Source organism: Macaca mulatta, chromosome 8, assembly GCF_049350105.2.
Source record: "Macaca mulatta isolate MMU2019108-1 chromosome 8, T2T-MMU8v2.0, whole genome shotgun sequence".
Classification (NCBI taxonomy): Eukaryota; Metazoa; Chordata; class Mammalia; order Primates; family Cercopithecidae; genus Macaca; species Macaca mulatta.
Genome location: NC_133413.1, coordinates 78,072,686 through 78,100,085, shown reverse-complemented (window position 1 = coordinate 78,100,085; position 27,400 = coordinate 78,072,686). Strand labels below are relative to the sequence as shown.

General features: G+C 41.9%; 1 pseudogene; it reads right to left on the bottom strand.

Moving 5' to 3' along the window:
• Window positions 1-674: 674 nt before the first annotated feature.
• LOC100427113 (large ribosomal subunit protein uL22 pseudogene) lies at window positions 675-2,601 on the bottom strand (annotated as a pseudogene).
• Between the last annotated feature and the right edge of the window lie 24,799 nt (window positions 2,602-27,400).

The window sequence follows — 27,400 nt, the reverse complement described above, 5'->3', positions numbered from 1 at the left end:
GATCACGAGGTCAGGAGATCAAGACCATCTTGGCTGACATGGTGAAACCCCGTCTTTACTAAGAGCACAAAAAATTAGCCAGGCATGGTGGCATGCACCTGTAGTCCCATCTACTTGGGAGGCTGAGGCAGGAGAATTGCTTGAACCCAGGAGGCGGAGGTTGCAGTGAGCCGAGATCATGCCATTGTACTCCAGCCTGGTGACAGAGTGAGATCCAGTCTCAAAAAAAAAAAGAAAAAAGAAATGCAAAAGTTTTGATGGTGAAAATATGAAATGTCAGCTTCAAAGTTACTTTAGAACATTTCGGTATTTTTCAGTTCTATGGATAGCACAAGCAAAAGCCTCTTATATCTTTCTCCAACAAGACCAGGTCCCTAGAGAAGTCATGGTGTAGAAACTGCATCCCGGGTACTCCAAAAATCCTGAGGTTGTATAGTCACTCTGTGTATAAATAATATGTTGTGGAAATTGTGGTGTTTAATAAAATATAAATAAAATTCCTGAGTGTCACACCTTGTTAAATATTTATTTGGTATATAATTTAACAAAGGTTCTCTGATATTATTATTTTATGGGTTTATCGAAGTTTGGGTTCTATTCTAATTTTAACATGGAATTTTAATTTCACACTCATTAAAAGGCAATCCTTTCACTACAGAGGCAAATAGCTTCCCTACAGAGTGGCCACAAAGTCTGGAAACATAGGCAACTATGCATAATAAATGGTTTATTGATATTACATTACAGTATATTATATGTTTGATGTGTTGTCCCTCATTAGCAATGCATAGTTCAATGTGCTAGGCAGAATCACAATGAACAGGATACATTAACATGGTATTTCTAGCAATCCCTGCACATGGATCTGTAATGCATCACCTCAGATCAGTAGTTCTCAGATATGACCCCTGGAATCAGCAGGATCAGCAATGCCTGGGAATGTTAAGAAATGCAAATTTTCAGGGCCTCACCCCAGACCTACTGAATCAGAAACTCTGACTAATAATCTGGGTTTTGACAAGCTCTACAAGTGATTCTGATGCAAGCTAAAGTTTGAAAACCACTGAGTCAGATTTTGTCTCTGGTTTTCATGGTGGGTGGCAAGGAGGAGCCTGCCTTTTTAGGGTACCTCATGCTTACCAGACTTTGCACATAAAAATGCAGGAGGACACTCAATTAAACTTATTTTTTTTAATTTATATTTCTTTTTTTTTTTTTTGAAACAGTGTTTTGCTCTTGTTGCCCAGGCTGGAGTGTAGTGGTGTGATCTCGGCTCACTGCAGCCTCCACTTCCCGGGTTCAAGAAAATCTCCTGCCTCTGTCTCCCAAGTAGCTGGGATTATAAGCACCCGCCACCATGCCCGGCTAATTTTTGATATTTTTAATAGAGACAGGGTTTCGCCATGTTGGCCAGGCTGGTCTCAAACTCTGGTCTCAGGTGATCCACCCTCCTCAGCCTCCCAAAGTGCTAGGATTACAGGCATGAGCCACCGCACCCAGTCACAATTAAATTTAACTTTCAGATTAAAAACCAGATACGTTTTTAGTATAATTATGTCCCTTGCAAGTAGGTCCATGCATATACATCCGAAATATGCAAGGGATATATAAGTATCCTTATATACTTATATATATGTATACTTATACAAAAAGTTATTTGTTGCTTATCCAGTATTCAAATTCAACTTTTCATTCCGTGTCCTAATTTTTTCTGGCTTACGCGATACCCAGGGGTGTTCTGATCTGGCCATCATGCAGCATACTCCACAGGGCTACGTCATCCAATCTAATTTTAGGTATGATCATCCTACCAGTTCCTCACCACCCTGGGGTCATGTGGTGGTGCTCTCCAGGTGACCTTTCCTCCTGTGTTAAGTGCAGGCACTAATTGGTGGTCACTTAACATAGTGAGTTAGGGCAGAGAGCCGCCTATATTTCTAAACTTAGTGACCACTCTGTAGGTAGAAACATTGGGGGTCAGCTGTTGACAAAAGCTACAGAAACGTGCACTGAATCTCGTCTAGTAACCTTTTTTTTTTTTTTTTTTTTTTTACCTTTGTCTTTATTTGTGCTGAATTTATTCCCGTGTCATATGTTTTTGCCTCTTCAGTTTCTACTGGGATATCTTCTTTTTCTGTGCAACCTCCTCTTCTGGTTCAATGTGTTCCTTTTCAGGAAAGATCATCTCGATGTGGCAGGGAGAGCTCACGTACGGGTTGGTCTGACCATGAGCTCTGTAAGTCCGATGGCGCATCTTAAATGCTTTGTTCACCTGGCTGTGCTCAATGACCAGAGCATCTACATCTAAACCCTGAAGTTCAGCATTACTGTCTGCATTTTAAAGCACGTGCAGCAAAAATTCAAGACTCTCTGGGCCACCAGCCGTGTGCCCAGCCACAATGTTTGTCCTGGGAGCACCTACCCACTCCACAATTGTAACTTCGGAACGGTACACAGTTTCTGTAAAGTGACATCTTTCCGATACTTGGTGGCTTTCCATATAGGCAAAGCCTTCATGGCCTTGGCAGTTTCACAGGTGTTCTTAAAGTGAACATGAAGATTTGAACCTCTTCATGATTTCGCGGAGTTTTCTGGGTCAAGTGAGTGGCAAACCGTTTTCACAGATCACCTCAGGCCACTTAGGGGAAGAGGAAGAGCGGTGAGTTCTAGCTAACTTTTAAACATATGCAATGTACAAACATTTCTCCTCTATTTAAAGAGCTTGACTAATAAGAAATCATTGCCTGTGGATAAAAATGTTGTTATATCCCTTAGCAGAGCTACATGCTGCTAGTGGGGCCTTTCCTGTAAAGGCCCTAATAAAGGCCTTTATTATGGCCCTAATAAAGTCAGAAATTTAAAACCAAACCATTTTGACATCTAAATATTTGCCGAATTATTCTCACATGGACATTTCTCTTTCATTTTTGAACTATTTGTCATCCTGCTTTATCTGTTTAAATGTACATAAAATAAATGTATAGTTTAAATATATAGTTCAATAAATTTTGACAAACATATACCCCCACTCCCTTCAAGAACATTTCCTTCATTCTAGAAATGATCCTCATGCCTCTTTCCAGTCAATACTCCCTCCAGAGGCAACCACTATTCTGATATTTATCATCACAGAGAGGTTTTGTTCGTTCTAGAACTTCGTGTAAATGGAATTGCTTTCATTTTTTACATATTCAAACCATATATTGCTATATGGCAGGAAATTTAAACTATATATTGTTTTCCTCTGAAATCACCTAGAAAGTGCTAAAGAGAGTGATAGTCCTTTCAATCTCAAGGAGAAAGGAGGGTATTTGATTATAATCTGGCCTGAGGGGAGGCATCAAAACCTGAGGAAGTGACTAGAGGAAGGGCAAAAGAGAGCTTTAGGTCAGGGATCCCTGGACTGCCTTCAAAGAGGAGTCCCCAAGTCAGGGTGCACTTGAGCCAGGGAACCCAGGAAGGGATGTCTGTGAGGAGCTGTGCCAGATGGGGATACTTCCAGCACTTCAGTGGGGTCTGCAGAGCAACTGCTCAGTTGCCTGGATAGCAACAACCATCACTAAGCCTCTGGCTTTCAGAAACTGGAACCACACTATCTACCATGTCCTCCAAGATACCTGTAATAAGGACAGGTATCTATAGCATCTCAGGACCATTAGCAGGGGGAAGGAGCTTCTGTATCTGTATTTTGGGGGCAGACTGGATCGTAGTAGTACACCTTACAGTAAGGACAGAGAAATGTAGTTACCCTCATTCCAGCTAAGTTAAACATTCATCAAGTTATTTAATATTTTAATGCTTTATAAAGTACCCACTGGAGTAGCATCTAATTATATTTTTAAAAGTCTACTGCCCAGACAGAACATAAAATTTTAAATGCCAGCAGTATGGAATCTGATATTATCCTCTATGGAAAAAGTATTTCTGTGATGTTCCATTTTGCTCACAGTCCTGGGAGATCCCGTGGATAAAAGAACACATAAATCCAAATAGCCAGATTACTAATATAGTTAATTTATATAACCATATACAAATGGTATCACTCGAGACAAATTTAGAAAAATACATACAAAGAATAAAAAGCCTTTTTTTTTTTTTTTTTTTTTTTGTGATAGAGTCTTACTCTGTCACCCAGCCTGGAGTGCAGTGGTGCGATCTTGGCTCACTGCAACCTTTGTCTCCCAGGTTCAAGCAATTCTCCTGCCTCAGCCTCCCACATAGCTGAGATTATAGGTGCTAACCCAGCTAATTTAATAAAAACCCAGCTAATTTAATAAAAAGCATTTTAAATGTACCCCCAAAATGTTTATACTCCAAAAATCCTTACTCCCCCTGAATTCTCTGAATTCAAAAATCTCTCAACTTACATGTTGCAAACTTATGTGTAAATCCTTCAGTGAGGACTCCGAAGTTGTTCTTTTTTTTTTTTTTTTTTTTTTTTTGAGACGGAGTCTCGCTCTGCCGCCCAGGCTGGAGTGCAGTGGCCAGATCTCGGCTCACTGCAAGCTCTGCCTCCCGTGTTCACGCCATTCTCCTGCCTCAGCCTCCTGAGTAGCTGGGACTACAGGCGCCCGCCACCTCGCCCGGCTAGTTTTTTTTTGTATTTTTTTAGTAGAGACGGGGTTTCACTGTGTCAGCCAGGATGGTCTCGATCTCCTGACCTCGTGATCCGCCCGTCTCGGCCTCCCAAAGTGCTGGGATTACAGGCTTGAGCCACCACGCCCGGCCTCCGAAGTTGTTCTTGCTCCCCAAAAGTATAGTCCATCCCTCTCAGGACATAAGAGCCCTCACCTTTGTTGTGTTTTAGGAGATACTTGGTAATATTATCACTCATGATACAAAGCCTTCTTGTTTCACTGCTATGGGACGTAGAGTTCTCTGGGAGTAGGTTTCAACAGTTTGAGGCAAGATGTTTATCAAGAATCAACACCTACAAAGGGGAGTAGGCCAAAGCAGGACTGGACTGAGGAAGTAATTGAACTGTGTTGTAGACCCAGCAAACTCAGCCGGGAGCTCTGGGTTGACTATTGCCCGTCAGAATGTCCCCCACAAGGGGAATATTCACAAACTATGCATCCAGCAAAGGACTAATAACGAGAATCCACAAGGAACTCAAAGAAATCAGCAAGAAACAAACAAATAATCCCATCAAAAAGTGGGCAAAGGACATGAATAGGCAATTCTCAAAACAAGATATACAAATGGCCAACAAACATGAAAAAATGCTCAACATCACTAATTATCAGGGAAATACAAATCAAAACCACAATGCAATACCACCTTACTCCTGCAAGAATGGTCACAATTTAAAAAAATCAAAAAATACTAGATGTTGGCATGGATGTGGTAAAAAGGGAACACTTTTACACTGCTAGTGGGAATGTAAACAAGTACAACCACTATGGAAAACAGTATGGAGATTCCTTAAAGAACTAAAAATAGATTTACCATTTGATCCAGCAATCCCACTACTGGATATCTACCCAGAGGAAAAGAAGTCATTATATGAGAAAAACACTTGCACACACATGTTTATTGCAGCACATTTGCAATTGCAAAATATGGAACCAGCCTAAATGCCCATCAATCAATGAGTGGATGAAAAATATGTGGTATATGTGTGTGTATATTATATATAATATATACCATGATATATATGTTACATATATAACATATATGCCATGGTATATATATTATATACATTATATATATACCATGATGTATATATATTATATATACACACACCATGGCATATATTATATATTATATATAAACACTGTGGTATATATTATATATTATATATAGTGTATATATATTATGGTATATATATAGATATGTATCATACATATATCATGGTATATATTATATATGGTATATATTACATATAATATATACCATGGAATATTACTCAACCATAAAAGGAACAAAATAATGGCATTCGCAGCAACCTGGATGGAATTGGAGACCATTATTCTAAGTGAAGTAACTCAGGAATGGAAAACCAAATATCATATATCCTTACTTAACAGTGGGAGCTAAGCTACGAGGTTGCAAAGGCATAAGAATGATACAATGGACTTTTGGGACTTGGGGAAAGGGCTGGGAATGGGGAGAAGGATAAAAGACTATATATTGGGTACAGTGGACACTGCTCGAGTGACAGGTGCACAAAATCTCAGGAATTACCACTAAAGGCCAGGCGCGGTGGCTCACGCCTGTAATCCCAGCACTTTGGGAGGTTGAGGCAGGCAGATCACCTGAGGTCAGGAGTTCGAGACCAGCCTGGCCAACATGGTGAAACTCCGTCTCTACTAAAAATACAAAAATTAGCCAGTGACGCACACCTGTAATCCTAGCTACTGGGGAGAATCGTTTGAACCCAGGAGATGGAGCTTGCAGTGAGCTGAGATCGTGCCGTTGCACTCCAGCCTGGGAGACAAGAGCAAAACTCTGTCCCCAAAAAAAAGAAAAAAGAAAAGAAAAGAAATTACCATTAAAGAACTTATCTATGTAGCCAAAAACCACCTGTTCCCCAAAAACTACTGAAAGAAAAAAAATGGAAATACAGCATGTTAACCAATTTTTCTTCTTAAATTTTAGTATATAATATATTAATGCTTAAAATTTTTAAAGAAGAATGTCCCCCATAAGGCCAGACAGCTGGGCCTCTATATCCCATTGTTGCTTGGTCACCAGATGCAGGCTGCTCTAGAAAGGGCGTGACCTTGGTCAAGGCAGCTCTGAGGAGCTGAGGCCGACCTGAACCAGCTAACAGCTGTAGACTGTCTGCCGACCATGCGCTCCACAGCTGGACATCAAGTCTTTCCTTGAAGGTAAAGTATCTACCTCAGCTATTTTCCTCCAACTCTTTCTGCAAGAGTCATATGGTTTTCTCACGATCTCCCAAAGCACCAGGTTCATCCTTATCTGGGAGTGGGTTTGCGTGCCTGGAAAATTTTCCCCACCCTCTTCTCTAGGAAAACTGCTTCCCATTCTTCAGGTCTCATTCTTAATTAAGAAGGCCTTCCCTCACCCACTACTTTGTAATACTCATCTCTCTTGTAATTTGCTTAATGCCTTTATTACCTGCTTCAACACCCTCCATGAGAACGGAAAGGATGCCTAACTTGTTTGCGCTGAATCTTCAGCATTGAACAATGTGCCAAGCACAGAGTAAATATTCAGTGTATCTTTGATGAATTGATTAATTAGCTAGATATGCTTAGTATTTAGTTTGGGTTCCCCAAGAAGCAGATTCCAAAGCAAGGATTCTAGTACAAGCACTTTCTTTGAGAGGTGATCCCAGAAACACCAGCGGATAAACAGGGAAGTGAGGCAGGAAAGGAAGGGCAGCCAATTCATTGCCCAGTGCCACTATGGGCAACTGGAGCTTAATCATGCTGGGGAAGTCAGACAACCAGCCTGAACTGGTGTCTTGATGATATCCATCTAAGAAATGAGGAACCACATGTTGTTTGGTTCCATTTTTTGTGTTAGTGCTTTGCAGTACTGTAAAGGAACACCTGAGACTGGGTAGTTTATAAAGAAAAGAGGTGTGAGTGGATCACTGTTCTGCAGGGTGTACAGGAAATGTGGTGCTGGCATTTGCTTCTGGTGAGGGCCTCAGAAGTTTTCAACTATGGAAACTGAAGTTTTCAGTGGTGAAAAGTGAAGGGGGAGCAGGTGCATCACATGGCAACAGCAGGAGCAAGAGAGATAGGTGGGGTGGGGAGTGGGGAAACAGACTGGTTTTGTTTTGTTATTTTTTTGAGACAGGGTCTCACTCACTCTGTCACCCAGGATGAAGTGCAGTGACATGATCTCGACTCACTGCAACCTCCACCTCTCAGATTCAAGCGATTTTCGTGCCTCAGCCTCCAGAGTAGCTGGGATTACAGGTGCCTGCCTGTAAGCTGGACCACACCTGGCTAATTTTTGTATTTTTAGTAGAGATGCAGTTTCACCATGTTGGCCAGGCTGAACTCCTGACCTCCAGTGATCCGCCCACCTCAACTCCCAAAGTGCTAGGATTACAGGCGTGAGCCACCACGCCCGGTTGGGAACCAGGCTTTTAAACAACCGGATTTCACATGAACCGAGCAAGAACTCACTTATCATTAAGGGGATGGTACTAAACCATTCATGAGGACTCTGGCCATTGTCTATTCACCTCCTACCAGGTGCCACCTCCAACACTGGGAATCATATTTCAACATGAGATCTGGAGGGGACAAGCATCCAAACTATATCACATTTCTATGAAGCGTCCAGGATAGGCCAATTCATAGAGACAGAAAGTAGGGAAAAAGGATGGTACTAACAGGTATAGGCTTCTTTGGAGGGATAGAAACATTCTGGAAGTCGATAGTAGTGAAGCTTGTACAACATTGTGAATATACTAAAAACCACTGAACGGTATTCTTTAATATGGTGTGTTTTTTTGTTTGTTTTTTTGTTACCTAGGCTGGAGTGCAGAGGCACAATCTCGGCTCACTGCAACCTCTGCCTCCCAGGTTCAAGTGATTCTCCTGCCCCAGCCTCCTAAGTAGCTGGGACTACAGGCACTCGCCACCACGCCTGGCTAATTTTTTTTTTTGGTATTTTTAGTAGAGACGGGATTTCACTTTTGTTGGCCAGGCTGATCTCGGACTCCTGACTTCGTGATCCGCCCGCCTCGGCCTCCCAAAGTGCTGGGATTACAGGCGTGAGCCACCACACCAGGCCTAATATGATGAGTTTTATGTTATGTGAATTATATCTCAATAAAACAAGTGGCAAAAATGAAATGAGGGGGGCTGGGATATTTATACACTACTTCATTCATGATTGTAGGCTACTAGGGGATATGGGTATTCATTCCCATAGCATTTCCAGTCTTTTCTAAGCTCAGATGGAACAGGCTCCAGAGATTAGGGTAAACCTTGCAGCAAAAAGATGCAGATACCAGCCATTTGCAGTGTGAAAGCATGATGCACTGAAGTGAGAAGGCTGAGGCATCCAGATAGGGCAGAGACAGGGGTTGCAAGTGAGAGATGGAGATAGTGAACCTGCCTGGCATATTCAAGGATGAGTCATTCTGTGGGGAAGAAGGATTCCCTCAGAAGCCTACAGTTCCAAGAACTTACTATTCTAAACTTATTCTAAAACAGATCAATACACGGATGACAGGTCTAGGGAGCCCAATTATCTCAGCTGTAACCCCAAATCAAGTAACGCTATAGAAAGAAAAAAAGCACTAATTTCAGTAGGAGGAGGAATTGGGGTTGGCTGGATAATGAAGCCCCACAGTATATGTCTTTCTTCTAATCTTCAGAACCTGTGAATGTTTCCCTCTAAGCAAAAGAGAATTTGCAGGTGTGATTAGGTTAAGGATCTTGAAGTTGGGAGGTTATTCTGGATTTCTGGGTGGGCCTGTTGTAATAATATGATCTTTAGAAGAAGAGTGAAGGAAGAGCCAGAGTCAGAGAAAGATGCGATGAAGGAAAGAGACTGGAATGATGTTCTCTGAAGATTGAGAAAGAGAGCTGGGTGCAGTGGCTCACACCTGTAATCTCAACACTTTGGGACGCCGAAGTGGGCAATCACTTGAGGTCAGGAGTTTGAGAACAGCCTGGCCAACATGGGGAAACCTCCCCCCTCTAGTAAAATTACAAAAATTAGCTGAGAGTGGGGGCAGTGCCTATAATCCCTGCTTCTCAGGAGACTGAGGCAGGAGAATCACTTGAACCCAGGAGGCAGAGGTTGCAGTGAGCTGAGATTGCACCACTGCACTCCAGCCTGGGTGACAGAGCAAGACTCCATCTCAAAAAAAAGAAGAAAAAAAGATTGAGAAAGAGGCCACAAGCTAAGGAATACAGGCAGTCACTAGCAGCTAAAAAAGGCAAGGACACAGATCCTTCCCCTCAGGGCTTCCAAAAGGAAACAGTCCTGCCAACACTTTGACTTTTCCCAGTGAAAATGACTGCATACTTCTGCCCTCCAAAATGTAGAAGAAATGTGTGTTGTTTTCCGCCAGGCACGGTGGCTCATGCCTGTAATCCCAGCACTTTTGGAGACTGAGGTGGGCAGATCACATGAGGTCAGGAGTTCAAGACCAGACTGGCCAACATCGTGAAACCCTGTCTCTACTAAAACACAAAAATTAGCTGGGTGTGGGGGTGCACACCTGTAATCCCAGTTACTCAGGAGGATGAGTCAGGTGAATTGCTTGAACCTGGGAGGCAGAGGTTGCAGTGAGCCAAGATGGCGCTACTGCACTCCAGCCTGGGCTACAAGCATGAAACTGTCTCAGAAAAAAAAAAAAAGGCCGGGCACGGTGGCTCACGCCTGTAAACCCAGCACTTTGGGAGGCCAAGGCAGGCAGATCACAAGGTCAAGAGATGGAGACCATCCTGGCCAACATGGTGAAACCCCGTCTCTACTAAAAGTACAAAAATTAGCTGGGCATAGTGGCATGCGCCTGTAATCCCAACTACTCAGGAGGCTGAGACAGGAGAATTGCTTGAACCAGGGAGGCAGAGGTTGCAGTCAGCCAAAATCGCACCACTGCACTACAGCCTGGCGACAGAGCAAGACTCCGTCTCAAAAAAAAAAAAAAAAAGATTGTATTGTTTTAAACCACTAAATGGGCTTTAAAAATCATCACTTCTGCCCCAGAATACATTGCAAAATTTGGAAGGGTCTTGAAATCATAAAGAAAATAAATATTTTGTATTTTGACTTTGTTATGTTCAATGTAGTCCATTTCTATCTTTTAATCTCTTAAAATATCATACTCATACTTGTCTTCATATCCTCTTTAGAATAAATACTATTTGGAATAGAGTGTATGTGTTTATTTTAATAAATTGAATGTTACAATTTACCTCTTAGACTTGAATTTATAAATTATGTTATGCCAAGTAAAAAATTCTTACTAGAATATTGGCATATGGAAAAAAAAGTAGATAAATTCTCAGAAAATAACATGTTTACAACTCTAAAAATACTGAGAAATTCAGTAAGTTAAATAGAAATATTCCTACCCTGTATCAGCTCATATCAGCATATTCAACATGGGTGGAAGGGAGAGGGCTGCCAGGCATGAAGGTAAGTGTGTGAGGTCCTTGAAGGTGAAAATGAGACATAGGGTACGATAAGGTAGTGAAGTCTTAGAAAAATAGGAAAAAAATGCAAAGGGTTTAAAAAACACTTAAAAAGCAAGGTGTTTCAAGGACACTTGGTAAAAGGCCCATAGAGCTTATCTCTGATTAGCTATTATCCAGTCTCTTCTCTACACTATATCACCAGATAATAGCAAATAAAATTCAGGCTGGGCATGGTGGCTCACACCTATAATCCCAGCACTTTGGGAGGCCGAGGCAGGCAGATCATTTGAGGTCAGGAGTTCAAGAGCAGCCTGGCCAACACGGTGAAACCCCCCTCTCTACTAAAAACACAAAAATTAGCCAGGCTTGGTGGTGGGCACCTGTAATCCAGTTACTCATGAGGCTGAGGCAGGAGAATCCCTTGAACCCAGGAGGCAGAGGTTGCAGTGAGCCGAGATCACACCACTGGCTCTCCAGCCTGGGCAACAAGAACACAACTCCATCTCAAAAATAATGATAATAATAATAATAATAATAATAATAATAATAATTTAAAAATTCAATCATGGCATTCCTCTGCTTAAAATGTTCTGAAATTTGTTGGGTCAAAATAAAACAAAAAGCCATACACCATAATCTCAATAGCATGCAAAGCCCTTGATGAATGGTTGCCAGCCTACTTGTCTAACCTTAAGATCATCATCCCAATCATGCCAGAGAGTCCGTTGTTCGCTCAGTGTCCCTCATGCCTCAGGGCCTTTGCAAATCCTGTTTCCTCTGACTGCAATGAGTCCTCTTTGCTCTCATCAAGTATCTATTCATCCCAGCCTATGTGTCTTCTCAGTGACGTGTTTGCTGGAAGAAGCAATTCCTTGTGAGCTTTAAGCATCCATCCCTGCACGTTCTTGCCAGGTATACCAAGAACACAAGGCCCTGACTGCTCTTCACCAGGGCTGTTTTTCAGCTCCGTGGGACTAGGGGGATGGGGGTGGGGAATGGGGACCCAGCACCAATGTCATGCTCATGCCACTCACGGTGCTATCAATCATAAAGTCATTTGTCCCTGACCTAGAGTTTTTATGTCTTCTGCCAGCATCCATTAAACATTACCAGGTGTATTAGTCTGTTCTCACACTGCTATAAAGAAACACCTAAGTCGGGCCCGGTGGCTCATGCCTGTAATGCACTTTGGGAGGCTGAGGTGGGTGTATCACCTGAGGTCAGGAATTCAAGGCCAGCCTGGCCAACATAGCAAAACCTCATCTCTACTAAAACTACAAAATTTAGCCAGGTGTGATGGCACACACCTGTAATCCCAGCTACTGGGGAGGGTGAGGCAGGAAAATCACTTCAACCCGGGAAGTGGAGGTTGCAGTGAGCCGAGACCACACCGCTGCACTCCAGCCTGGGTGACAGAGTGAGACTCTGTCTCAAAAAATAAAAGAAAATACCAAAGACCAGCTAATTTATAAAGGAAAGAGGTTTAATTGATTCACAGTTCTGCATGACTGGGGTAACCTCAGGAAACTTACAATCATGGCGGAAGGGGAAGAGGTACATCTTACATGGACACAGGCAAGAGAGAGTGGTACACAAAGGGGGAAGAGCCCCTTATAAAACCATCAGATCTTGTGAGAACTCACTCATTATCACGAGGACAGCAAGGGTGAGACCACCTCAATGATCAAATCACCTCCCACCAGGTCTCTCCCTAGACATGTGGGGATTATGGGGATTACAATTTAAGATGAGATTTGGGTAGGGACACAAAGCCTAACCATATCACCAGGCTAGCTGGTTAGCTTGCAAGTAGGGTAAAATCCCAGATTCTTCACAGTCCTTGACAGTTCTCTAACTCTCCACACAGGGTTTGTGGCCTTTTCTATCTGTGATCCCACAATATTTGCTCAAATAAAGTAAGTTATGTTGTTATAATACGGCATAGGATATGGCCCACAAGAGATATATGGAAAAATGTTTGTCAAAGAAATAAAATAAAATATTTCCAGTTCAGTAAAGGTCTCTGCTCTGTTAGCGGTGTCATTTGTCCTTAATTAAAACTCAACCCATTTAAATGGAACAGACAAGATGAGAATACCCTTTTATTGTCAGAAGAGATCCTAAAATGACTAATGCTCTGAAGACCTTGGAGAATCTAAAACTGACAGTATTAGGCTCTTACAGTCTCTCTTCATGTCAATTAAATTTGGCTGGCATGATCCTCTTAATAATTCCTAGACTTTTGAAAAAAAACATTTTTAAAGCATTCTTTCTGTAGTCCAGAGAACCATATGTTTCCTGTCCTTAAGAGTTGAAGGTTATATCTACATTCTAAGATTTTTTAATAAGGTTTTCTTTTCTGAATGCTGTAAACTGAAGGAGAAAAACTCTCATTAATTATTGAATTCTTTTCCCAGTGATTTTTTCATATTTTTGCAGCCAGGAGGCATGGCAGTATATTAATAAGCTGAAAAAAAAAAAGAATAAATAGAATCTCACTTGGTTATGAGATTGTGAAGAGAAATTGGGAAAATGCAAAACAGCAAACAGAAGCAGCTGCTAGAAAGTCCCCGAAATGAGGATATTATAAAATAACAAACATCTCTCTAGCTGAGGGCACTAGTTTGGCTTACAAGATGGAAGCCAGAGTTACCCCACTAATGAGCTATACAAAAAACTCATACTTCCTCTTGTCCAAGTGGTAGGGAAAGAAGGAATAACATTTTATTCAATTCAAAATTAGCAAAACAGCTGTATTTAAATGAAGAACTGGACTCAAAGGCTCTAATAATTGAAATCTGATTTATATTGATGAAATGTGCATTTTGTTTTTCAGATATCTATGGGAGGGACTGAGTTACTACTGAAAATGAACCCTGGCTAAATGGAGGAGGCTGATCCAGCCTCTCCATCCCTGCTGGCACAGTTACCTGCAAGGACACACCAAGGTTAGGGTAACTGAGGTTTATGCTCCAAGCAGTGCCATGGACCTCACATCCTGGCTCCAGGGCTTGATCTGTGCAGAAAGTTAAAAAGCCAGTTAGATGTTTTGCCAAAACCTTCCAATATTTGGAATGGCTTGAGAGAACACTGCACATTTCATTCAGTCTTAATCTACTTTCCTTAATGTTATCCTACATTTGAAGGTGTGAAACTGACCCTATGGAAACATCATTAATCAAAGCAACATAGGTAAAGGAGAGATGAGTCTCCTAACATTCAGAGAAAAGGATTCTACGTAGCCTCATAATTTTGTCAGCTGTGCCGAACTGCCCTTATTGTGGCTCAAGTCAGAATGCTCAGGTGTATCTTGGGGCTGTAAGAGGAGGTTAGATAATTCCCACTAGCTTTACCCAGGCATTCGATACTTCTGTGAATACAACTGACACAGAAGAGGGGGAAAAGCAGAAATGATCAAGACCCAGTTCTTACTTCAGCCATTGCCAATGCGCACCAATGGCCCCCACCAGCCTTTTCACTGCAAAGCCAGAAAACCACAGTATCTTCTACTTTAAAGTTCCATGTGCCAGCTATTTCTCTCTTCACCAACACCTTCATTACCGATCAGGGGCTGGGAAAAGTGAAATCTTGTTGCACCATTATTCTTTGATAATTAAATGGTTCATTTGGAGAACTCTGGGTTCAGCAGTGGATGAAGTGGGGGGAAATGCCATGGAAAACAAAACAGCTTGGAAAACAAAACAGCTTGGAAAACAAAACAGCTTGGAAAACAAAACAGCTTGTTGCTAGTCTCAACACCCCTTCTCCACCCTTTTGCCTTCCCTCTCCTGTGAGGGAGAGGCCTTTATCTCAACCTCCAAACTCCTCTCACCCTGTAGATTCCCACTGGCAGCTCCTGCAGGGAATGCAGCTAAGGTTCAAGACTGCCAAGGATGTGGATTTTTTGTTGTTGCTTTTGTTTTTAGAAACAGGGTCTCACTCTGTCACTCAGACTGCAGTGCAGTGGTGCAATCATAGTTCACTGAAGCGTTGACTTCCTGGGCTCAGGTCATCCTCCCACCTCAGCCTTCCTAGTAGCTAGGACAACAGGCGTATGCCTCCATGCCCAGCTATTTTTTTTTTCTTTTTCTTATCTTTTTTTTTAGAGGCAAGGTCTTGCTATGTTGCCCAGGCTAGTCTCAAACTCCTGACCTCAAGCAATCCTCCTGCCTCAGGCTCCCAAAGTGCTGGGATTGCAGGCATGAGCCACCGCACCTGGCCCAAGGATGTGTGTTTCGATATGTTCTGTGTTGCAAACGGATCTAGTGATATGAATGCCAATGAAACCATCTCCTGTACCATTTTGGGTACCTGCGTAATAAGATGAGCACCACTGACAAAGACATCATCGGGGCACCCCAGGGAAATCTGGAGCTCCTGGTTCTGGTTTGCAAATCATAAGAAAAGGCTTCTTGACCCAATCACTCAAATTTGTGCTTGGGTTCACTAAACTGTGGGTTTGGGTTACTCAGGTGGTTTTGTTTCTGTTTTTTCAAACTGGGGAAATAACTAACAAGTAAAAGTTGTTTTTCACTTCCTCATTTGTAGTAAGAGAACAACAGAGCTCAAAATTAGAGTCGCCTAGTTACAACTCTGCAGCCTTTAACTCCTGGGCTCAAGCAATCCTCCTGCCTCAGCCTCCCTAGTAGCTGGGACTACAGGCACATGCCACCAAGCCTGGCTAAAGTTTCTGGACTTTTAATCCTTTCCACTATCCTGCCAAAAATTCTAGCATTTAAAATATTGAAAATCACAAGCTGAAAAGACTTAAGTCCAACGTTCCTTAGCACAATGCATGAGGCCCTTCTCATTTTGACCCTGACCTCTCTTTACAGCCTTAATTCCGAATACTTCCCCCTTGAGTCACATTGGATCACAGTTTGTTCTTTGATTAAGCCAGCTCTACCAAGTTAGAATATTTGCTGTTGCTATGCTCATGATTCAAAGGATTCTTTTATTTGGAACATTTACCCTGTCTCCATGATAGCCACCTGCAATAAACCTACCCATTCCTGATGACCCAGTTCAAATTCATGTTCTCCCAAAAAGTCATCCCTCATACCCAGGCTAAGCATTTTCTCTAAACTCTTTCATATTTTAGTTATATAGCTTTCAGGACACTGGGCACAAACTGCTCTGGATTGTAGTCACTTTAGCATATTTTACTTCCCTTACAAGGTTATGATCTCCTTGAGGCAGGAATGATGCCTTGATAATCTGTTTCCTCATTGGTACCTACACAATATGTTGCACATGAAGCTTTTCCAAATGCGTGAACGAATAAAATGATATACATATGTCTAGTATATCATTTATTCACAGTAGTCTGTTTACACACGCTATCATACAATTAAAGAATGGCTTAATTAATAGGGTAGTTTCAGCACTTCCTTGGTACATTATGCAACTGTTATTCCGTGTTGCAAATTCTTGTATCACACTCTCAATGCTATTGCAGGCCTATTTGCTTAATGAGATAAATTTTTTTAAATGTGTGTGTGTGTGTGTGTGTGTGTCTATATATATATATATATATATATATATATATATTTTTTTTTTTTTTTTTTTTTGAGACAGAGTCTTGCTCTGTCACCCAGGCTGGAGTGCAGTGGTGCTATCTCTGCTCACTGCAACCTCTGCCTCCTGGGTTCAAGTGATTCTCCTGCCTCAGCCTCCTGAGTAGCTGGGATTACAGGCGCGTGCCACCACACCCGGCTAATTTTTTGTATTTTTAGTAGAGATGGAGTTTCACCATGTTAGCCAGGATGGTCTCGATCTCCTGACCTCGTGATCCGCCCACCTCGGCCCCCCAAAGTGCTGGGATTACAGGCACCCAGCCAAGATGAATTTTTAAAACCTTATACAAATGTTCCCCTCTTACGTTGGAATGTGAAAATTGTGATTTATAAAATAGAGTAATAATAAGTCCCAATATAAGTTAATTCCTTTTTTTCTCTTCTGGGCAAAGTTAGTTTCTCCACTTTGCTTCAGTTCACATATCCATTATGGCAATTATTTCTATTGCTTTGTAATGATATGTTTTCACTTTTATCTCCCCTCCCAGATTTTAAACTTCTGAAGGCTAAAAATCATGTCTTATATATCTATCTCTATCTCCCTGCTGATTGATCTATAGTAATTAGTTTACATATATAAATATATGTATAGATATTTTACTGACTTTATACTTATACATAAACATGTATTTAATATGTATATTAGTCTATTATTTTCCCATTGCTCTAAAGAAATACCCGAGACTGGGTAATTTATAAAGAAAAGAGGTTTAATTGGCTTATGGTTCCACATGTTTCACAGGAAGCATGGCAGCATCTGTTTCTAGGGAGGCTTCAGGGAGCTTTTACTCATGGCAAAAGGCAGCAAGAGCAGGCGTCTTACATGGCAGGAGCAGGAGGAGGAGGGAGCGGGGGAGGTACCACACACTTTTTTTTTTTTGAGATGGAGTCTCACTCTGTCACCCAGGCTGGAGTCCGGTGGCACAATCTCGCCTCACTGCAACCTCAGCCTCCCGGGTTCAAGCGATTCTCCTGCCTCAGCCTCCCGAGTAGCTGGGGTTACAGGCGCCCACCACCTCGCCTGGCTAATTTTTATATTTTTATTAGAGACGGGGTTTCACCATGTTGGCCAGGCTGGTCTTGAACTGTGACCTCAAATGATCTGCCCTCCTCGGCCTCCCAAAATGCTGGGATTACAGGCGTGAGTCACCGCGCCCGGTCACTTAGCACTTTTAAAAGCATTGATAAGAGTGCAGCATTCTGTATGTGAACCTGTGTTTCTTCCACCGTGGATTGCTTCTCTCTCTTCTGTCCTCCTCCACTTCTCAATTCACCCTACTTTCTTTACCCACTGGTTTATCTATTCTTCTCTCTTCCAACTTTCGTGTTTCTTCTCTTTTTGTCTTCTCTCTTTGAACTGGACATTAGATAAAATTGAAGTATACTTCCAAATTATTTTAGGCACGCTCTTTACTTTTGATAGATTCTGTAAGGAGTACTAGCCATGAATAGGAAAAAAAAAAAAAAAAAAAGAATGTTTTCCCATCCCTGGTGGCATGGTGAGATGCAAAGCATCTAACATCAAGGGTGAGTGGCTTATGTTCTGATCCCAGTTTCCCAGTTTCCACAAGTGCCACTCTGGGAAGACTGGGTTGTTTTAATTTTATATGGAAAAAAAAAAAAAAATCTCTTACTTCCATTTTTTTCCATGCAGCAATGTTTAATGGAAATGGCTGAAATCTCTACTTACTTGTTACTGAAGATCCTTATCTTATCCAGAACAAAATATTTCCTCTTAAGACAGGCCTGCTGTCTTCAAACCAATAATGGTTTCTGCACTTCTACAGGTCATTTAGGCTCAGTGGCAGACGAAAAAGCTCCCTTAGACAGAGATCTGCAAATTTCCAGAAACATTGTTCCTTTCTCCATCTCTCCACGGACTACAAAGAAATGGGGGTGAGGCCAGAGTGTCTGGGCATCCTCCAAGCCTTAGTCCTCTGAAAGCAGAAATGCTTTCTGCTTGAACTGACTGGAGAGTCATCTACTAAAAAAGCAAACTGTGACTGCAGTGAAATGGGGTTGATTATCCTGTGATGCAAAATAGGATCCAGACGTAATTTCTAAAATATTTTGCACATCAGCCCCATCAGTGGAATGAAAACACAACTTCCTAAGCAGATATCTTTGAAAGACAATGCTGGTAATTTCTTTTTTTAAAAGATTCTTCTTGATAGGACTTAAATCAAATGCCACTTCTTTTTAAAGCTTTCCTTGATCTTTCTTATCAAAATTCATTGTTCTGTCCTTTTTACTTCCATAAATATACTTCTACTGAAGAATAGCCTCTGGAAATTGGCAATTAACTTTAATCATATTTGTATACCTGAGGTTCTGTGCTGGTGACTACAAATAGCAGGTGTTCCATGCCTGCTTGTTGATCGGACTAAAAATCTGCTAAGTTGTTATTTTGGCCATTAACAATTACAGTACAAGGGTTGTGAGTCTATGTCACATGGTCATTAAAACTAGCTGTGTTCGCTGAAAAGTTAAGCTTTCAAAACAGAATACACAACAACTTGCTTTTTTTTTTTTTTTTACACATCTACCACCTAAGATTTTAGGACATCTTTGGAAGCCATAGAATGTTATATAAATGCTAGTGTTACTGTCAGGCTCAGAGATGAACAGAAGGTATAGTGTTTCTGTGGCTATGCAGTCTAGAAATATATTTTTGTTAAATGTAGTTATTTAAAATAAAATGTAGTATAATAAAACTTCATTGCTATGATTAATATGTCCTCTACTAAAATCAGAATTCATCGTTAGGAGTAACTGTTTGGTAGGCCAAGGCGGGCAGATCACTTGTGCCCAGGAGTTCACGACCAGCCTGGGCAACATGGTGAAACCCTGCCTCTACAAAAAAAAAAGGAAAAAGGGAAAAAAAACTAGCTGGGCATGGTGGCATGTGCCTGTGGTCCTAATTACTCGGGAGGCTGAAGTAGGAGGTTTGCTTGAGCCTGGGGGACGGAGGTTACAGTGAGCCAAGATTGTAAGATTGTGCCACTGCATTCCAGCCTGGGTGATAAAGCAAGACCCTGTCTCAAAAAAAAAAAAAAGGATTATATGAACTTAAGTGTATGCTTGCTCTACCGATAGAAAATTGTTTTGCTAAAAAAAAAAAAAGAAAGAAAAAAAGGAAGAAGAACAAGAAAGCAAGCTGTCTTGAAAGAATTTTATAGGTTTCAAATACAAATAATAACACAGCAATGGCTGTTGTAAAAAACTGTTTTTCCAAAGTAGGTATCAATGATTTTTTTTTTTTTTTTTTTTTTTTTTTTTTTTTTTTTTTTTTGAGACAGAGTCTCACTCTGTCACCCAGACTGGACTGTATTGGCACAATCTCAGCTCACTGCAACCTCCACCTCTCAGGTTCAAGCAATTCTCCTGCCTTAGCCTCCCGAGTAGCTGGGACTATAGGCACGTGCCACCATGCCTGGCTAATTTTTTCGTATTTTTAGTAGAGACGGGGTTTCACTGTTTTAGCAAGGATGGTTGCAATCTCCTGACCTCGTGATCCACCCGCCTTGGCCTCCCAAAGTGCTGGGATTATAGGCGTGAGCCACTGTGCCCGGCCCAATGATTTCTTGCCAACACCTTGGCCCAATGAAGGGGTATCTCTATGGCTACTCTGTCTGAAAGTATTAAAGCTGCCTAGTTGTAAAAATACCTTTTATTTTGTTTTATTTTATTTTTGAGATGGAGTCTTGCTCTGTGGCCCAGGCTGGAGTACAGTGGTGCGATCTCAGCTCATTACAACCTTTTCCTCCCTGGTTCAAGCAATTCTACTGCCTCAGCCTCCTGAGTAGCTGGAATTATAGGCACCCACCACCATGCTTGGCTAATTTTTTTGTATTTTTAGTAGAGACAGGGTTTTACCATGTTGGTCTGGCTAGTCTTGAACTCCAGACCTCAAATGATCCGCCCACCTTGGCCTCCCGAAGTGCTGGGATTACAGGTGTGAGCCACTGCGCTCGGCCTAAAAATAGCTTTTTATTCACACTTTTCCTTTAGCATAATTAGTAAGGTATATATTTTCTACACAGTTTATTTAAAATTGTTTTAGACATGGATCATCAGAGGACCTAGGAAATCTAAGCTATTTAATACAATAGTGACAGAAAATCATTTTGAAAAATAGACAGTAATAAACAAGAGGAAAAAATCTTCAGTTTTTGCAAGCATACAAGTAAAAAGACTGATTACATTTACAGCAATCTACTGTCGTAAAACATTACATGAAATTTAAAATTCAAAGGATTCCTTTAAATTAACAAAGGAAGTGCAGAAAGACCAAGATTTCAGAGAACTTAAAAGCTGCACTGCTATAGTCAGAAAATCACAAATACTAGTCCATCGACATTTGATCAGATATGCTATTGTTATTGAAAAGCTAATATTTGAGGGACTTAACGCTTCACCCAATGGTCAAAGCCTTGAACTAAGTGTAAGTCTAGAACTGTGCAATGCTTTCAGAGCACAAATAGAGGAACAATGACCACAGAAAGATATCTGGAGCTCAGCTATATTCCACTGAATCTTAGTTCCCATTCTTCAAGTTGGTTTCATTGGAACTTTTAAGTGAAATGATCATAAAATGAATTTTCCAATCCTAATTCAAAACAATGAGGCAAGGTAACACAGTCGGAAGCACTCCCCAAGTGGGCACTCTAGAGGGAGATACTCTCACATTGAGTCTGAAAAAATGTTTGATTAAAGACATTGATACATTCAGGGAAAAGAGAAATACTGTGAACATTGTTTTAAGGAATACTATCTAAGTGATCACACTATTGGGTTTTCATTACAAATTTTATGGAATAACATTTGAAATGTGCTGCAAAGTATTCATGTTTTTTTGGTTTTTTCTTGAGACAGAATCTTGTACTGTCGCCCAGGCTGGAGTGCAGTGGCGTGATCTCAGCTCACCACAAACTTCGTCTCCCAGGTTCAAGCGATTCTCCTGCCTCAGCCTCCCGAGTAGCTGGGATTACAGGCATGCACCACCACGCCCAGTTAATTTTGTATTTTTAGTGGAGACAGGGTTTCTCCATATTGGTCAGGCTGGTCTTGAACTCCTGACCTCAGAAGATTCACCCGCCTCTGCCTCCCAGAGTGCTGGGATTACAGGTGTGAGCCACCACACCCAGTAGTATTCATGTTTTGAAGTAAGCAATAGGTATAACTCTTGGTAAATGAAATGCCACACTTCTGTATTTAAATGTTTTCTCTGTCAGGCCATATTCTAATCTTATGTCTGGTGAACTTATTTTTACATGCCTTTTTTATTATTCAAGTAGAAAAACTAAAAAAAAGTAAGTAAGAAAAAAGGTGGAAAAAAGTCTATATTGCTACCACCAGGAGATAGACAATATAAACATTTTAGTTTATATATTTTAAGACTTTTTTGAAAAGAACAACACAGACATTATGTTATAACTTGACTCTCCCTCCTCTCCCTCAAATTACTTGTTGACCTAAAAGGAAAAAGCTGAGGCAAAATTAATATAGGTAGAAAGATTATGGCTGGGCACAGTGGCTCACACCTGTAATCCCAATACTTTGGGAGGCTGAGGTGGGAGGATCACCTAAAGTCAGGAGTTTGAGACCAGCCTGGCCAACATGGTGAAACCCCATTTCTATTAAAAATACAAAAAATTAGCCGGGCATAGTAGTAGGCGCCTATAATCCCAGCTACTCAGGAGGCTGAGGCAGAAGAATCACTTGAACCCGGGACGGGGAGGTTGCAGTGAGCCGAGATCGTGCCACTGTACTCCAGCCTGGGCAAGAAGAGCTAAACTCCATTAAAAAAAAAAAAAAAAAAAAAAGTGATTATTTAGGGTAAACTTGAGGATTGCAACCCAATATCATAAATTCAAGTTGCCCTGAATATATACTCCAATTAGCCCCAGTTACAAGTGAATTTATTTATTTTATTTATTTTTTCTTATTTAGACAGCATCTCCCTCTGTCACCCAGGCTGGAGTTCACTAGAGAAATACAAGAGGATTTTTTTTTTTTTTTTTTGAGACAGAGTCTTACTCTGTCGCCTAGGCTGGAGTGCAGTGGTGTGATCTCAGCTCACTTCAAACTCTGCCTCCTGGGTTCACACCATTCTCCTGCCTCAGTCTCCGAGTAGCTGGGAAAACAGGCACACACCACCATGCCCGGCTAACTTTTGTATTTTTAGTAGAGATGGGGGTTTTACCATGTTGGCTAGGCTGGTCTTGAACTCCTGACCTCAGCCTCCTAAAGTGCTGGGATTACAGGCATGAGCCACCACGCCCAGCCTACAAGTGGATTTTTAAAGGCAAAAAAGGGGGATGGCAAGTCGACTGACAAAGTTGTTTGTCAGGAATTCTCATTGGTTTACAGAAATAGCAATGATTAGTTATTGGCTATATACTGATAACCTATAGGGTGTGGTTATAGTGCCCAGTGTGGCATAATTAGGTTAACTTATAATAGCTTGTGGCAATAGCAAGCAGTTTAATGGGATGAATACATAGATCAAAGTGGGGAGAAGGATGTGATTGATGGCTCATTTTAATGTCTCTTTGGGCCTGATAATTAAAAGGGCTTGCATTCCTCAGATAAAAGGTTTTTTTCTTTCCTCTTATTATAATGTGGACATCTGTCCATGCCAACATATATTCCTCTCACCATTTGTAATGGCTTCGTGCTAATTTCATTGCATGAAAATATACCATAATTTACTTAACCAATCGTGCATCTGTAGATGTTTAAGTTGTTTATTATACAACACTGGAATGCATAAGCAATCTATTCTCTATTCTGCACCTACAATAATCTTTTAAAACATAAATCAAGTAAGTCACTTCCCTATTGGTATCTCTAACTCCTCACCATGGCCTATTAGACTCTACCTAAAAAGGGTTCTGGCTCCACACCAAGAACTTCTCACCCCTCTTCCTCTCACTTACTTGCTGAAACCCCACTTGCCTCTTTCTGTGGTCAGACAAACCAGCGACACTGTTTCTGTCTCAGGGCCTTTGAACATACCTTTCCATTGGTTAAACACATTGTTTAGCAAACTCCTCACCATCCCATCCTCCACTCAGGAGCCCCTTCCTTGGCAAGACCTTCCCTGACCACCCACGCTGCCACCCTCCACACCCTTTCAGATAGTATTCAGAAATTTTCCTTTGTGGCATGTACCGCATTTGTTAATAAATTATTTGCAGCTGAGCACAGTGGCTCATGCCTATAACCCCAACATTTTGGGAGGCCGAGGCATGAGGATCACTTGAGGCCAGGAATTTGGAACCAGCATAGCCAAGATGGCAAAACCTCGTCTCTATCAAAAATACAAAAATTAGCCAGATGTGGTGGTGCACCCTGTGGTCCCAGCTACTCAGGGGCTGAGGCATGAGAACAACTTGAACCTGGGAGGCAGAGGTTGCAGTGAGCCGAGATCACACCACTGCACCCCAGCCTGGGCCACAGAGCAAGACTCTGTCTCCAAACAAACAAACAAACAAATAAATAATTTGCATCATTATTTGTTTAGAATATTTCTCCTCCAGGAGACAGAAACTCCATGAGGGTCAGGATTGTGTCTAATTCCCACCGTGTTCTCAGCTCCAGCAATAAAGTCTGACATAAAATAAACACACCAAAACATATTTGTCAAATAAAAGAAATACTAGTTTTCTCTGTCCTGAAAACACTGGAGTTTAAAAATAAATTTTACAGGGTTGAAATTTTTATTTTTATTTTATTTTATTTATTTATTTATTTTTTTGAGACAGAGTCTCCCTCTGTCGCCCAGGCTGGAGTGCAGTGGCGCAGTCTCGGCTCACTGCAAGCTCCGCCTCCCAGGTTCACGCCATTCTCCTGCCTCAGCCTCCCAAGTAGCTGGGACTACAGGCACCCGCCACCAGGCCCAGCTTTTTTTTTTTTTTGTATTTTCAGTAGAGACAGGGTTTCATCGTGTTAGGCAGGATGGTCTCAATCTCCTGACCTCGTGATCCGCCCTCCTCGGCCTCCCAAAGTGCTGGGATTACAGGTGTGAGCCACCACCCCCGGCCCGAAATTTTTATTATCTTAACAGCTGGCACCAGAACTCTTGTTAGGAAGGGAACAGTGCCTGGGGAAATACCTTGAAAAGCCATTTGTGGAAAGGAGCGCCCTGCCCCCAGGACTGTGGCAAAGAAAGAAAAGGCAGGTCAGTTCTGCATGACAAAACAAGAGGAATTTTTTGGCCTTGCAGAGGAAGGAGGGGCACCAGGTGAGGTAGAGAGAGACTGAGTGAAAATTCCTTTGGTGAAGTTGCCACTTTTCACGTGTTAGTGATGGTAAATCCATATGGGTCTACAGCAACCTCATTCCTTGCCTCCTCAGAAGAAAGAATTCCACCAAGGGGCATAAGGCAGAGTGAGAGACCCAGGCAAGTTTTAGAGCAGGAGTGAAAGTTTATTAAAAAGCATTAGAGCAGGAATGAAAGGAAGTAAAGTACACTTGGAAGAGGGCCAAGCAGGTGACTTGAGAGATTCAAATGCATGGTTCGACCTTTGACTTGGGGTCTTATATGTTGGCATGCTTCCGGGGTTGCTTACTCCTCCCCTTTCTTCCCTTGGGGTGGGCTGACCCCACGTGCAGTGGCCTGTCAGTACGAGGGAGGGGCTGCGCGCACAGTGTGTTTACTGGAGTTGTACATATGCTCACTTGAGGTGTTCTTCCCTTACCAGTGGAGTGTTCCAAGAAGGTCATATACCAGTTAAACTCTACCATTTTGCCTCTTAATGTGCATGCTGGAGCCCACTCATCACACTCCTAAGATCCTATTGGGAAGCTGCTGATCACCAGTTTCAGGTGTTTTCTATGTATTGGGAGCCTGCCTTTCCGTGGCACTGGCTGTGACCAATTATTATTTTAGAGAGACAGTTAACAACCGCCTGACCATCACCTGATGGTCGCCTGACGTTTCTGGTGAGTAGGGGGCCCTCTCCTGCCCTACTCATGTCTGCCTGACTACTTACTGTAACACATGTCTGTCTCTCAAATAGTCAATAAAGTCCACTTACCACACAAACGGCCTCTTAGGAGGTGTGTGTGTGTGTGTGTGTGCTTGCACATAGACTGGGAAAGAGCCTGAATGTGATATCTGAGTCAATGAATTGCTGAGCAGAAGAAGCAGGCCAGTGGAATTCCAGCACTTTGGGAGGCCGAGGCAGACAGATCACTTTTGTGAGTTCAGGAGTTCGAGACCAGCCACAGCAACATGGCAAAACCCCGTCTCTACAAAATATACAAAAATTAGCCAAGCGTTGGTGGCTCCCACCTGTAATCCCAGCTACTGGGGAAGCTGAGGCGGGAGGATCATTTGAGCCAGGTTGCAGGGAGCCAAGATCATGCCAACACCCTCCAGCCTGGGAGACAGAGCAAGACTGTGTAAAAAAAAAGAAAAAAATAGGAAGAACAAGGAGAAGGAAGAAGGAGAAGAAGGAGGAAGAAGGAGGAGAAGGAGAAGAAGAGAAGAAAGAGAAAGAGGAGAAGGGAGAGGGTCAGGGGGAGGAGGGGGAGAGGGGGAGTGAGCGAGAAGAAGAAAGAAAATGAAAAGACACTGAAATAATCCATAAACTGAGGAAACAAGTTTGGAGCCAGAGGTGACTTTGAGAATGTAAACTGCTTAGGAATTTCTAGAAATCAACCACAAGCCTTGAAGTGGGGGGCAATGGGGTATTGATTTTACTTTATCTAGACCTCAAGGGACAGGGAGACCTCACATCAAACCTGGATTAAAACATCAATGAGTTTTTGCCTCTGAAAGAATCTATAGTTGGGAGCAAATGACACATTTAACTCCTCGCCCCATCTGGCCTTAACTGCTGCCCATCCTTTCACCAGTTTAAAATTTTGGGTCTAAAGAGATGAGAAAAATGGAGAAGGAAAAAGGGGGAAAGTTGGACCAAGAGACTCTTCTCCCTTATCACCAGACAAGATAAACTTTACCAAAATGTCTCTTCCTACCTGTCTTTTACGATAACAGTAATTTAGTGATTTCGAGTCTTTCAGGCAAGACATGACCTGGCTGTGGGAGACCAAGACAGGCAGATCACTTGAGCCAAGCAGTTCGAGGCCAGCCTGGGCAACATGGCAAAAACCCATCTCTACAAAAAATAACAAATTATCCAGGTGTGGTGACATATGCCTTTGGTCCCAGGTACTCGGGAGGCTGAGGCAGGAGGATCCCTTGAGTCCAGGAGGTCAAATCTGCAATGAGCCATAATCATGCCACTGGACTCCAGCCAGAGAAAGACCTTGTCTCAAACAAAAAAAAAATATTTTGGGGAAAGGTACTCTATAAATAAATAGCATATCCCTTTGCAATTATAATTGCAAATGGTTTTCTTGATTTTTATTTGACCTACTCAAACAGATTTTACCATTTTGAAATATCTTCTGAGCATGAATTGCTTTACTATTTGCAACTCCCTACCTAGAGAATAGCCTGTGAGTACAATTCTATAAAAAAAATTTGATGATGACTCATGAGTGTCCTGCTAGGAGAAAAAAAATCTGATATCAAATGTACTATTTGTCACGCGCGTCCGTGTGAAGAGAGTCCACTAACAGGCTTTGCGTGAGCAACAAGACGGCTTATTTCACCTGCGTGCAGGCTGAGTCCGAAAAGAGAGTCAGCAAAGGGTGGTGGGATTATCATTAGTTCTTATAGGTTTTGGGATAGGCGGTGGAGTTGGCAGCAATGTTTTGTGG